The sequence below is a fragment of the Bos mutus genome, chromosome 15 (assembly GCF_027580195.1).
Source record: "Bos mutus isolate GX-2022 chromosome 15, NWIPB_WYAK_1.1, whole genome shotgun sequence".
NCBI lineage: Eukaryota > Metazoa > Chordata > Mammalia > Artiodactyla > Bovidae > Bos > Bos mutus.
This window is the reverse complement of record NC_091631.1, coordinates 28,987,975-29,001,045: the sequence shown is the minus strand read 5'-3', so window position 1 is coordinate 29,001,045 and position 13,071 is coordinate 28,987,975. Positions and strand designations below refer to the sequence as shown.

Sequence of the window (13,071 nt, the reverse complement as noted above, 5' to 3'; positions counted from 1 at the left end):
AGACCAAACCTGTCAATCTTAAGGGAAATCAAGCCTGCATACTCGTTGGAAGGATTAATGCTGAAGCTGAAACTCTCAGTATTTTGGTCATCTTATGCAAACACCTGACTAAATGGAAAAGTCCCTGATGCTGGGAAAGATTGAGGACAGAAGAAGTCGTCAGAGGATGAGATGGCTGGATGCCATCACCGATGCAATGGACATGAACTTGGGCAAACTTTGGGAGATGGTGAGGGATACAGAGAGACCTGGCATGCTGCGGTCCATGGGGTTGCAAAGAGTCAGAAATGACCGGGTGACTGAACAACAAAAAATGTAATATTCAAATGTCCCATTCTGATACATGTATTTTCAAGTAATCTCTAAAAAGACTACAATGGCATTCAAAATGCTGCCTCAATGCCACCTCCAGAAACAGACATTCTAGCCCAATTCCAACATTTATAACAATGTGTCTGAAATCAGACCATCAGCAAAGCATTATTTATACTCTCTTGTAGTTCACTAAAGACTAAGCATTGATAAGTTCTTATTGGGATTCCTATTTTACTGTAACAATCACTGAAGAACAATTTAGGTATGAAATCTAATTCAAATGGTGTCCCTGTTCAAATTAAGTAGGGAAGACAGAAAAAACTATTGCAGTGTGATTAAAAAGTAGAAGTATGTACAGAATGTTGTGGGTGGGAGTAGTCTTACACAATGAGGCTGGAAGACCAGGAAAAACCTGAGAGAAAACCTTTAAAGCTGAGGTGGAAAACAGATTAGCTAGGAGAGAGAGAAGATGGCATCTCATGACCTTAACAAGCATTATGAACTACCCTATATTAGAGAGCTTACTTGTGGAGCTTCATTTAATTTTCCAATCTTATCTGGAATACATCTAAAAAGAATTAAATATACAACTCCATTTCTATAGAAGTACCTGAATTCTTCAAAAACAAATCAGAAAAGAGCATTTGCAATAAGCCATATATAGGATATAACTCTTAAATTACAGGCTGATGAGATTTTACTTCTAATATTGAACCTATGGCAACCTCAAAAGTCTGAGTGAGTGAATAAGCAGTTTAGGGGAAATAATTTCTGAGTTGGCATTCCAGTTCTGTCTTTTTAAAAGAAATTGAAATACAATTCACACATCATAAAATTCACCCCTCTAAAGTAAAAACTTCAATAGTTTTTAATATATTCGCAAAGTTGTACAACCATCACCACTAATTCCAGAACATTTTCATCCTCCAAAAGAGAAATTCCATACCCATTAGCAGTCACTCCACAAAACCCTAGTCCTAGCAACCATTAATCTACTTTCTATCTCTATGGATTTGCCTATTCTCTAGCCCACTTTTTTACCAGCTACGTAACCTACACAGTTTACTTAATCTTTCTGTGCCCCAGTTTCATTTGTAAAATAAGTATACTAATAACTCCTATATCACAGGGTGGTTATTAATACGGACAGAAAGTATGATCAGTGAGTATAAACAATTACTAGGAAGCATTTTAGAAGACAGTTTTCTTCATAATGATTTAAGATTTCAACACAAGGATGAGAATAATTCTAGATGAATCCAGAATCTAGTTATCCTCTAACTGAAAATAAATACTGGTCTATCAGGCAACCCCGAACAAATGTCAGTGATTTGAAACACAAAATATATTTTCTACCCTCAGTGAAGCTGAAAAAGAGATTTATAAACAAGATATCTAGAAAGACACAAAATGTTTGGAAATAAACTAATACACTAATAACTAATTAGTGTATACTTTCTTCCATGAAGAAATCACAAGGGAAATTTTAAAATAATCTCAACTAAATGATAATGAAAATCCTATATGTTATGCATGATTCATAAAAGTCAAATGTTTATAACCTTATGAATGAATAAACAAAGTGTGATACATCCATATAATAGAGTATTATTCAATCATAAAAAGGAAAGAAGTCCTCATACATGCCACAAAGAAGATCAATCTACAAAGCACTATGCTAAGTGAAAGAAGCCAGTCACAAAAGACCACATATGACTCCATTTATATCAACTGTCAAGAACAGGCAAATATATAGAGACAGGAAGTAGATAAGTGGGTGCTTAAGGATTGGAGAGGGTAGGGGAATTGGGTGATGATAGTCAATGGATACAAAGATTCTTCTGGAGGTGATGAAAATGTTCTAAAACTGTTTATGGTGGGACTTCCCTGGTGGTCCAGTGGTCAGGAATCTTCGTGCCAATGAAGGGGATATGGGTTTGATCCCTGATTGGAGAATTAAGATTCCACATGCCATGGGGTAAGTAAGCCCATGTGCCACAGCTACTGAGGCCACAGTGCAACTACTGAAGCCCTAAAGCCCATGCAACTGCAACTAGAGGAGCTACTGCAACGAAATACTCTCGCATCACAACTAGAGAGAAGCCCCACCCGTCAAAACAGAAACCCCACATGCAGCAAGGAAGAACCTGTGGGCCACAATGAAAACCCAGCATAGCCAATATAAATTTTAAAAAGTGCTTATGGTGATGGCTGCACAACTTTGTGAATATACTAAAAACTACAAACTGTACACTTCAAATGCATGAATTTTGCTTTCATAAGTTTCCAGTAGAATTTATTGCAGAATTTATTTCCAGTAGAATTTATTATCATGTTTTCCTTTTAATTTATATTGGACTACAGCCATGAAATTAAAAGACGCTTACTCCTTGGAAGGAAAGTTATGACCAACCTAGATAGCATATTCAAAAGCAGAGACATTACTTTGCCAACAAAGGTTCGTCTAGTCAAGGCTATGGTTTTTCCTGTGGTCATGTATGGATGTGAGAGTTGGACTGTGAAGAAGGCTGAGAGCCGAAGAATTGATGCTTTTGAACTGTGGTGTTGGAGAAGACTCTTGAGAGTCCCTTGGACTGCGAGGAGATCCAACCAGTCCATTCTGAAGGAGATTAGCCCTGGGATTTCTTTGGAAGGAATGATGCTAAAGCTGAAACTCCAGTACTTTGGCCACCTCATGCGAAGAGCTGACTCATTGGAAAAGACTCTGATGCTGGAAGGGATTTGGGGGCAGGAGGAGAAGGGGATGACAGAGGATGAGATGGCTGGATGGCATCACTGACTCGATGGATGTGAGTCTCAGTGAACTCCAGGAGTTGGTGATGGACAGGGAGGCCTGGCATGCTGCGATTCATGGGGTCGCAAAGAGTCGGACACGACTAAGCAACTGATCTGATCTGATCTGATAGTTGATTGACACTGTTGAGTTAGTTTCAGGTGTACAGCAGAGTGATTCAGTTATACATATACTTGTACCTATTCTTTTTCAAATTCTTTTCCCATTTAGGTTATTACAGACTATTGAGCAGAGTTCCTTGTGCTATACATAGTACATCTTTGTTATGGTGGTGGTTGTTCAGTCAGTAAGTCGTGTCCAATTTTTTTGACCCCATGAACTTCAGCACACCAGGCTTCTCTGTTCTTAGCTATCTCCCAGCGTTGGCTCGAACTCATGTCCATTGAGTCAGTGATGCCATCCAACCATCTCATCCTCTCCTCCTGCCTTCAATCATTCCCAGCATCAGGGTCCTTTCCAATGTGTTGGCTCTTTGCATCAGATGGCCAAAGTATTGGAGCTTCAGCATCAGTCCCTCCAATGAATTTTCAGGGTTGATTTCCTTTAGGATTGACTGGTTTGATCTCCTTGCAGTCCAAGGGACTGTCAAGAGTCTTCTCCAGCACCACAGTTTGAAAGCATCAATTCTTCCGTGTTCAGTCTTCTTCATGGTCCAACTCTCACATCAGTACATAACTACTGGAAAAGCCATAGTTTTGACTGTATGGACCTTTGTCAGCAAAGTGATGTCTCTGTTTTGTAAAACGCTGTCTAGCTTTGTCATAGCTTTCCTTCCAAGGAACAAGTGTCTTTTAATTTGATGGCCATAGTCATCATCCTCAGTGATTTTGGAGCCCAAGAAAATAAAATCTGCCACTGTCTCTATCTTTCCCATCTATTTGCCATGAAATGACAGGACCAGATGCCATGATCTTAGTTTTTTGGATGTTGAGTTTTAAGTCAGCTTTTTTACTCTCCTCTTTTACCTTCATCAAGAGGTCCTTTAGTTCTTTAGTTCCTTTAGAGATTCTTTAGTTCCTCTTCACTTTCTGCCATTAGGGTGATAACATCTGCATATCTGAGGTTGGTTATCTATTTTAAATATAGTAGTATGTACATGTCCATTCTAAACTTCCAATTTATCCACTCACCCACCCTTCCCTCCTCCCCCCTTCACCGCCCCCCCAACCCCGTAACCTTAAGTTCCTTCTCAAGTCTGTGAGTCTCTTTCTGTTTTGATTAAGTTCACTTGTATCATTATGGAGACTAATTCCTTGTCAGTCACATTATTTGCAAATATCTTCTTCCATTCTGTGGGTTGTCTTTTCGTTTTGTTTATGTTCTATTTTTCTGTGCAAAGGTTTTTGAGTTTAATTAGATCCTTTTTATTTTTATTTCCATTACTCTAGGAGACAAACTGAAAAAGATATTTCTGCAATTTAAGTCAAGGAGTGTTCTGCATATATTTTCCTCTAAGGGTTTTATAGTATCTGGTTTTACACTTAGGCCTTTACTCCACTTTATTTTTGCTTATGGTATTAAAGAATGTCTTTTCTTTTTTTTTTTTTTTTTAACATGTAGCAGTACAGATTGTTTCTTCAATTTCTCCTTCTGATCTTTTATTGTTAGTGTATAGAAATCTAACGGAGGTCTTCCCCGGTAGCCAATGTAGGAGACAGGGGTGCCCTGGTCTGGGAAGATTCCACATGCTGCAGAGCAACTAAGCCCATGTGCTACAACTGCTGAAGCCCATGTGTCCTAGAGCCAGTGCTCTGCAATGAGAAGCCATCGCAATGAGAAGCCCAAGCACAACTACAGAGTAACCCCTGCTCCATCAAAACTAGAGAAATCTGTCCCACACGCAGCAACAAAGACCCAGCACAGCTGAAAATAAATTAGTTTAAAAAAATGCAACAGATTTCTGTGTGTTTATTTGGTATCCTACAACTTCACCAAATTCAATGATGAGCTCTTGCAGTTTTCTGTAGCATCTTTAGGATCTTCTGTGTATAGTGTTTCATCTGCAAACAGTGACAGTTTCACTTCTTTTCCAAATTGGATTCCCTTTCTTTTTCTTCTCTGATTGCCGAAGCTAGGACTTCCAAACCTATGTTGAATAGAAGAGACGAGAGTGGACATCCTTGTCTTGTTTCTGATCTTAGAGGAAACGTTTTTCAGCTTTTCACTGTTGACTATGATGTTAGCTGTGGGTTTGTCATATATGGCCTTTATTATATGAGATATGTTCCCTCTATACCCCACCCTGTAGAGTTGTTATCATAAATGGGTGTTGAATTTGTCAAAAGCTTTTTCTGTAACTACTGAGATGACCATATGGTTTTTTCTTCAATTTGTTGATATGGTATATTACACTGGTTGATTTGCTGATACTGAAAAGTCCCTGCATCCCTGAGAGAAATCCCACTTGATCACAATGTATGATCCTTTCAATGTATTGCTGGATTTTGTTCAAGTTTTGCATCTATGTTCATTAGTGATATTGGTGATGGTTGCAAAACTTTCGAATACACTAAAAACTATGGAATTGTACACTTTAAATGAGTGAACTATATGGTATATGATTTAAAAAATTTTTTTAAATTTCCTCTAGAATTTATTACAGCTACCATGTTATAAAAACAAAAGCAGATCATTCTCAATGTGCCGAATTCATTAATGAAGTAAAAATATTTAATCCCAATCACATAAAAAGATAATTCTAACTCTACCTTGAAATTGAATCAATGAATAATTATCTATTTGGAAACTACATACCTAGTATCATATTATACCAAAGATAAGGCTGCTGTCCTCACAGAATATATGGATCATTGGTAATCAACCATTAAACTAGTGAATGTCACAATGTATTGGGAAATATTGGAAAATTAACAAATTTATCTGGATACTGTTTATCTTGCCCTTCTGACAGACTTATAGATCTAGATGAGATTAGTTTCAAAAGGGGGTCTTGTTTAGTCCAAAAAATTAATCAGAGACTAAGGGCTTCCCAGGTGACTCAGTGATAAAGAATCTGCCTGCCAATGCAGGAGACAGGGATTCTATCCCCTGGGTTGGGAAGATTCCCTGGAGGAGGGAACAGCAACTCACTCCAGTATTCCTGCCTGAAAAATTCCATGGACAGAGGAACCTGGTGGGCTGCAGTTCATGGGGTCACAAAGAGTCAGACACAACTGAGTGACTGAACATGCATGCACGCAGAGGCTAAAGAACCTTTATCTGAAGAAGTAGGCTTGGAAATCAAGCAGTCCTCTTTTGATGTTTTAGTCGAAATTATGGAATTACTGATCAAGTATCAAGAATTTCCTACTATGATGGTACTCTGATGAGAGACAGAAAGCATAAAGAATGCTGCCAGTATTAAATAAACTGCACTCCAATGCCTATGATCTCTAAAGATAAATCTTTAACATTAGAAAACTCACTGAGTCAAATGAATGATAATTAAAGAAAATGTAGCGTACATAAAACTGAAGTAAGAAACCTCTAATTACATAGGAAATCTATGAAAGGATCAATCATTTTAAGAGAATTATTTTTCCACTAGTCCCACTGCTATGAATATCATCTCCATGAGGCTAGGCCACTTTTTCCAATGGATACTGAGGACCCATTACTGATCTTAACTAATCAATTTCCATTTTGGCTTGAAGGACTGCTGCAAAATGCTGAAATTCCTCCTTGGTAGATGAATACAGAGCAAATCCTATTATGCTAGATTCCTTTGCCATGATGTCCCATGGATTTATTTCAAAGGACCTCTGCTGCCAACAACTATTACTTGTCTTCCGTGTGACAAAAGATTCAAATCATTGCTAAGATTTACATTAGCTAACATTTCAATAATCACATCAACTTCTTTTCACAGATTTCCTAATTTTATCAACTTAGCTTTTTTGTGATTAAATACTTCATGGCGTCCATTTTGCTAAACAATGTTTTGTCCTTCTTCAGAATCAGCTGTGCACAAAACCTTTAAGCCATAAGCTCTAGCAATGTGGCACACTGCCTACCCAACTCCTCCACCAGCCCCATAACCTGAATACTTCCTCCAGCTTTCACATGGGTACTGTGGAGCAGAGCTCAGTAAGCAGTAAAATACAGGAGCTCCTTGTTTAAAGTCCAGTTTTTCTGGCAGTGTGTAAACAAATTTGACTGCCTGCCAGACCATACTTTGCGTAGCCCCCTGAAATGTGCTGGTAGTGAGAACTCTTGTCAGGTTTCTTGAAAGCAAATACATGTCCTCCAACAGCGTCTATTATCCCAACTAAAACTAAACCAGGAGTATAAGATAGAAGTGGTTTTCTACTTTAAGCACCAAAGTAAACGTGTTCACCAGGTTTACATCACATGCTTGGACTTTGATTAGAACCTGATGGTCTTGCAGAATGATCTTGCTGAATCTGACTGGAGTTATAGCACTTTTGATCCACCAAATTTAAAAACTAACAGCTCTCATCAACCTCTCTCCAGTCACCATGATGACCTAACCTAGGTATCAGTTTTAGAGGGGGAAAATCTGAGAGTTCCTTCAGATTCCACGGGAAAGCAGGGCTGTGTGGCATACAATTTTATCTCAATAAAGCTGTGCTTAAAAATCTATGATAGTGATTACTGTACAACAAGGTGAATATACTGGATGTGAGAGTTGGACCACAAAGAAGTCTGAGCACCAAAGAATTGACACTTTTGAACTGTGGGGTTGGAGAAGTGAGAGTCCCTTGGATTGCAAGGAGATCCAATCAGTCAATCCTAAAGAAAATCAGTCCTGAATACTCCTTGGAAAGACTGTTGCAGAAGTTAAAGTTCCAATATTTTGGCCACCTGATCCGAAGAGCTGACAGGCTGGAAAAGATCCTGATACTGGGCAAGATTGAAGGCAAAAAGAGAAGGGGGTGGCAGAGGATGAGATCGTTATATAGTAGCACCAACTCAATGGACATGAATCTGAGCAACCTCTGGGGGATAGTAACAGTAAAGGACAGCTTGTATAAATAGAAATAAGTTAAAATGGTAAATTTTGCTATGTATAATAATTTTAATATTGGAATACTAAAGATAACTAAAAAAAGGCACTGATTAGTTATCAGTGCTAAAGATTACTAAAGATTAGAGAACTAATTATTGGGCCTCCAGAAAACCAAAGGATACTAATTTAAGAGAGAACTTCTGTAAGTTAACTTCTATAAAGTAATTCCTTACATAATATATTCTTCGAGAATACTTAGGATTCAAAGAATATAAGACTAATGTTTGCATAAAAAGAGAAGTCTCAGTTATTCTACAACATATATAAATGAACATTTATCAACTGCTTCGAACCTTGTCAGCTACATTGGCCAGGTAACACTGAAAGAGACAAGATATTTAGATTTTCTAACTTTTCCCCACAAAAATAAACCACTATAAAAGATTAATGTGCTATGATAATACAAGTTTAAATCAGATGCTATGATTTTAGTAACAGAGTTAAGCATAAAAATACAACAAACCACAACACTATCTGTAGTCCATCATGGTAACAAAGACACCTGAAAAAGGTACCTAGGGACCACAGCAAAAAAGCTCAGCTGAAAGCAAAACTCATTGCAATATTATACCCAGGATGTCTCACCTAGGTGATGCAATTTTACAGCAAAACAGAAAATCAATTAAACCAAGCTAACACTACACCCACGTAGCAAACCTAATCAAAAACACTGAAGTTCAATAAAGCTAGTAACCTTTCTCTAAGGACCAAAACTGAATAAAGATATTGTTTCTCCTAAAGTTTTTAAAAGAAGAAAACTACAACTACACTTGTACAATCACATTAAAAAAACAGGGAGAATGAATTCAGTCATATAAATTGCTAAAATAAGTAATTTCACAATATGGCTCAAAAGTTGTTTTTAATAAAGATTTTTTATTTCTTTACAATAATATTTATGTTAAAGGCATTATATCTATAATATGAATTTCCAGGCTGATGAAATGGAGATATCCTAAGTAAAAACAAAAAATAGTTAATTACACAAGAAGACAGAAAAGATATTCACATACAAGTAAAGACTCACTGATGAATAAAACATAAACAAATATATTAATTCTTGGATGGCTACTATTTCTCACTTCATTCCAAAACTACCAACTGCTAGGAAACAAGGAGGCTGGAGAATGAGATTGAAAACCAAATAACAGTAAGGCCTTGAAGACATGAGAAGTTTACGATGCACTGAGACACAAATATGCACCCATACAAGAGTCAACAAGAAAGCACTGTGCAAAGTAAGTGTCCATTCTCTACGCTGCCAGAGTTTGTTGTTATGTTGTGCTCAGTCACTCAATCATGTCCGACTCTCTGCGACCCCATGGACTGTAGCCCACCAGGCTCCTGTGTCCATGGGACTTTCCATGCAAGAATACTGGAATAAGTTTGCTTTTCCCCCTCCAGGGGATCTTCCTGACCCAGGGATCAAACCCACGTCTCCTGCACTGCAAGTGGATTCTTTACCACTGCGCCACCTTGAAGGCCCACTGCCAGAGGCATCATTCATCAATTTATAAACATTCTAATGCTCCCCAGTATTCATAAGCTAAACATCCTTAGCAGGCACTCAAACTACTGTCATCTCCTACCCCTGCCAAACATAAAAAACATCTGACAGTGATGGAAGGCTATTAGTTATTCTTCTTGCATAACATGTTCCTTTGAGCCTCTGAGATTTTGCTCACGTAACCTAATTTTGTGGAACTTTTCTTTCTGGTTACATTATGAACTTATGAATTCAATATCAGATACAGTTCTGCCTGGAGGAGAGAAAAACTAAATTACCTCTCAACATTACTCTCAGCTGAATTCCCTGGCGGCCAAATGGCTAGGATTTTGGGCTTTCACTGCTGTGGTCCAGGTTCAATCCCTGGTCACGAAACTGAGACTGTGCAAGTTGCGTGGTGCAGTGGAAAAAAAAAAAATTACTTTCAGCCTAAGATTGTATTTCAAGAAGTATTTTAGATGGCAGCAAGGCTTTTAACTTATTCTCACAACAGAGTCAACATCCATCTATGAATGTATCTTAAGGATAAAATGAGCTGAATTAATTTTAAAAGATACATGCATCCCAATGTTCATACCAGACTATTTACAATAGTCAAGACATGGAAGCAAGCTAAATGTCCACCAACAGAGGAATAGATAAAGAAGATGCGGTGTATATATACAATGAAATACTACTCAGTCATCAAAAAGAATGAAAAATGCCATTTGTAGCAACATGGAAGGACCTAGAGATTATCATTCTAAGTGAAATAAGTCACAAAGAGGAAGACAAATACCAAATGATTATCACCTATACATAGAATCTAAAATATGATACAAATGAACCTATTTACAAAACAGAGACTTACAGACTTAGAAAACAAACATGGTTATCAAAGGGAAAAGAAGGTGGGGGAGGGATAAATTAGGAGTCTGAGATTAGCAGATACAAACTACTATATAGAAAATAAAGAGGTTCTATTTATAGCACAGGGAACTATATTCAATATCCTATAATAAACTATAGTGGAAAAAAATATGAAAAAGAATATATGCATACATACACACTTACATATACATATATATCTAAAACTGACTCACTTTGCTGTACACCAGAAACTAACACAAATCAATTATACGTCAATAAAAAAAATTATTTTAAAAAGATGAGCTAGAAAAAAATCTGCATCCTCAAAGAACAGTTGAGTGCAAAGTTCAAAATTCTAGCGTAAGTTTTACATTAGCTTTACTCAAGATCTTTTAAAGTCTAATTGTAGAAATTTAAGGTAGTTCAGACGGTAAAGCGTCTGCCTACAATGCGGGAGACCTGGGTTCAATCCCTGGGTCGGGAAGATCCCCTGGAGAAGGAAATGACAACCCACTCCAGTATTTTTGCCTGGAAAATCCCATGGATGGAGGAGCCTGGTAGTATACAGTCCATGGAGTTGCAAACAGTCGGACACGACTGAGCAACTTCACTGAAGGTAAGGAAGGGCTTCCCTGGTGACTCAGACTGTAAAGAATCCACCTGCAACGCGGGAGACCTGGGTTCGATCCCTGAGTTGTGAAGATCCCCTGGGAGGAGGGCATGGCAACCCACTCCAGTATTCTTGCCTGGAGAATACCCATGGACAGAGGAGCCTGGAGGTCACAAACAGTCGGGACACAACTGAGTGACTACGCACCCACACACAAGGTAAGGAAAAGCAAGATCCACTTTTTATAGTGGGAGAAAACTAGAAAAAATGGCAATATAAGAAACATCTCAAATTACCTTATTTATGCATTGTTTACCATTTTACCTTTCCCAATTTATAAATGATAAGCTGCAGAATAGGGACCTTGTCTATCTTGATCACAGCTACACTCATAGTTTTGGTACCTGCCTGCACGAAATGAAATAATGAAAGAAACCACGAAGTAGGCAGCATTCACTAAGGTTGTCAAGAGTCTGCATTTTTGGCAAGTTAAAAATAGATATAGCTCACAGGGACACACATCATAAAACTCAATAAACAGGTTTTAGAACCAGAAGGCCAAATTTACTAATCAATGTAAGAAATAGCTTTCATAAGGATGGGAATATTCAGGTCAATATGACTAGCAAATTTCCTCATTCAAGCTGACACTTAGGATTTATATGCTTTTCTACATGCTGCACTTCAATAAAAAGGTTTCCTTGTAAAATAAAAATCTAATCGTAGCCTGAAATGGTAACATGGGGTTTTATACACACACACACTTAAAGTACACATTGTAAGTCAAGTCAGAAGGAAGAATGGTAAGTAGAGTTAGAGTGCCAAGGTCCTTGAATTGTCCAGAAGGGTAAAGGAATCACTTACCTGTAGACTTGTAAGTCATGGCTGTGTGCCACAACTTCTAGGGTAATCACTTAATAGCAAAAAAAAAAAAACGTATAACACCCCAACTAGTAAAGAATATGGAATAATTTTTTTAAAGACTACAAATCCAAATAACACAAGAGAAAAAAGAAATACTCAGGACAAAAAAAAGCACATTAAAATGATGGTAGATTTATTTTTAATCCAAATATATAATTATATTAAATGTAAATGTACTAGATTTCCCTGGTGGCTCAATGGTAAAGAATCTGCCTGCCAGTGCAGGAGACACAGGTTCGATCCCTGATCCAGGGAAGATCCCACATGCTGCAGAGCAACTAAGCCCATGTACCACAACTATTGGGTCTGTGCTCTAGAGGTCAGGAACCTCAACTACTGATCCCATGTGCCACAAACACTGAAGCCCAAGCTCCTTGTAGCCTGTGCTCTGCAACAAGAGAAACCACTGCAATGAGAAACCCCCACCCTGCAACTAGAGATTAATCCCCGCTTGCATCAACTACAGAAAAGCCCATGCAGCAATGAAGACCTAGCACAGCCAAAAATACATAAATATTTTTTAAAAATGTAAATGTACTAATGTTCCAATTTTAAAAACAATTACCAGACTGGACAAACACAAAACCTAACTAGATGACTACTAAGACACATCTGAAACATAAGAATACAAAAATGATGAATGTAAAAAGACAGAGGGACATTCCTGACAGTCCCACAGTTAAGACTCTGCATCCACATATGGATGGCTAATAGACAATGAAAAGATGCTCAATATTAGGAAAATGCAAATCAAAGCTACAATGAGGCATCATCTCACATCAGTCAGAATGGGCATCATCAAAAAGTCTACAAACGGTAAATGCTAGACAGGGTGTGGAGAAAAGGGAACCTTCCTGCACTGTTGGTGGGAATGCAACAGGCATTATAGAGAACAGTATGGAGATTCTTTAAAAAACTAGGGAAAAAAAAAAAACTACCATATGACCCAGCAATTGTACTGCTGGGTATATACCCTCAGGAAACCATAACTGAAAAGACACATGTACCCCAATGTTCACTGC

At 37.8% G+C, this 13,071-nt stretch overlaps 1 protein-coding gene and 1 pseudogene across 2 annotated transcripts in view; both read right to left on the bottom strand.

The window, feature by feature from the left end:
• RAB6A (RAB6A, member RAS oncogene family) overlaps positions 1–13,071 on the bottom strand; it is an 89,516-nt gene that overhangs the window by 59,498 nt on the left and 16,947 nt on the right. The gene's annotated exons all lie outside the window — the stretch shown is intronic.
• Positions 6,709–7,610, bottom strand: LOC102282817 (quinone oxidoreductase-like; annotated as a pseudogene).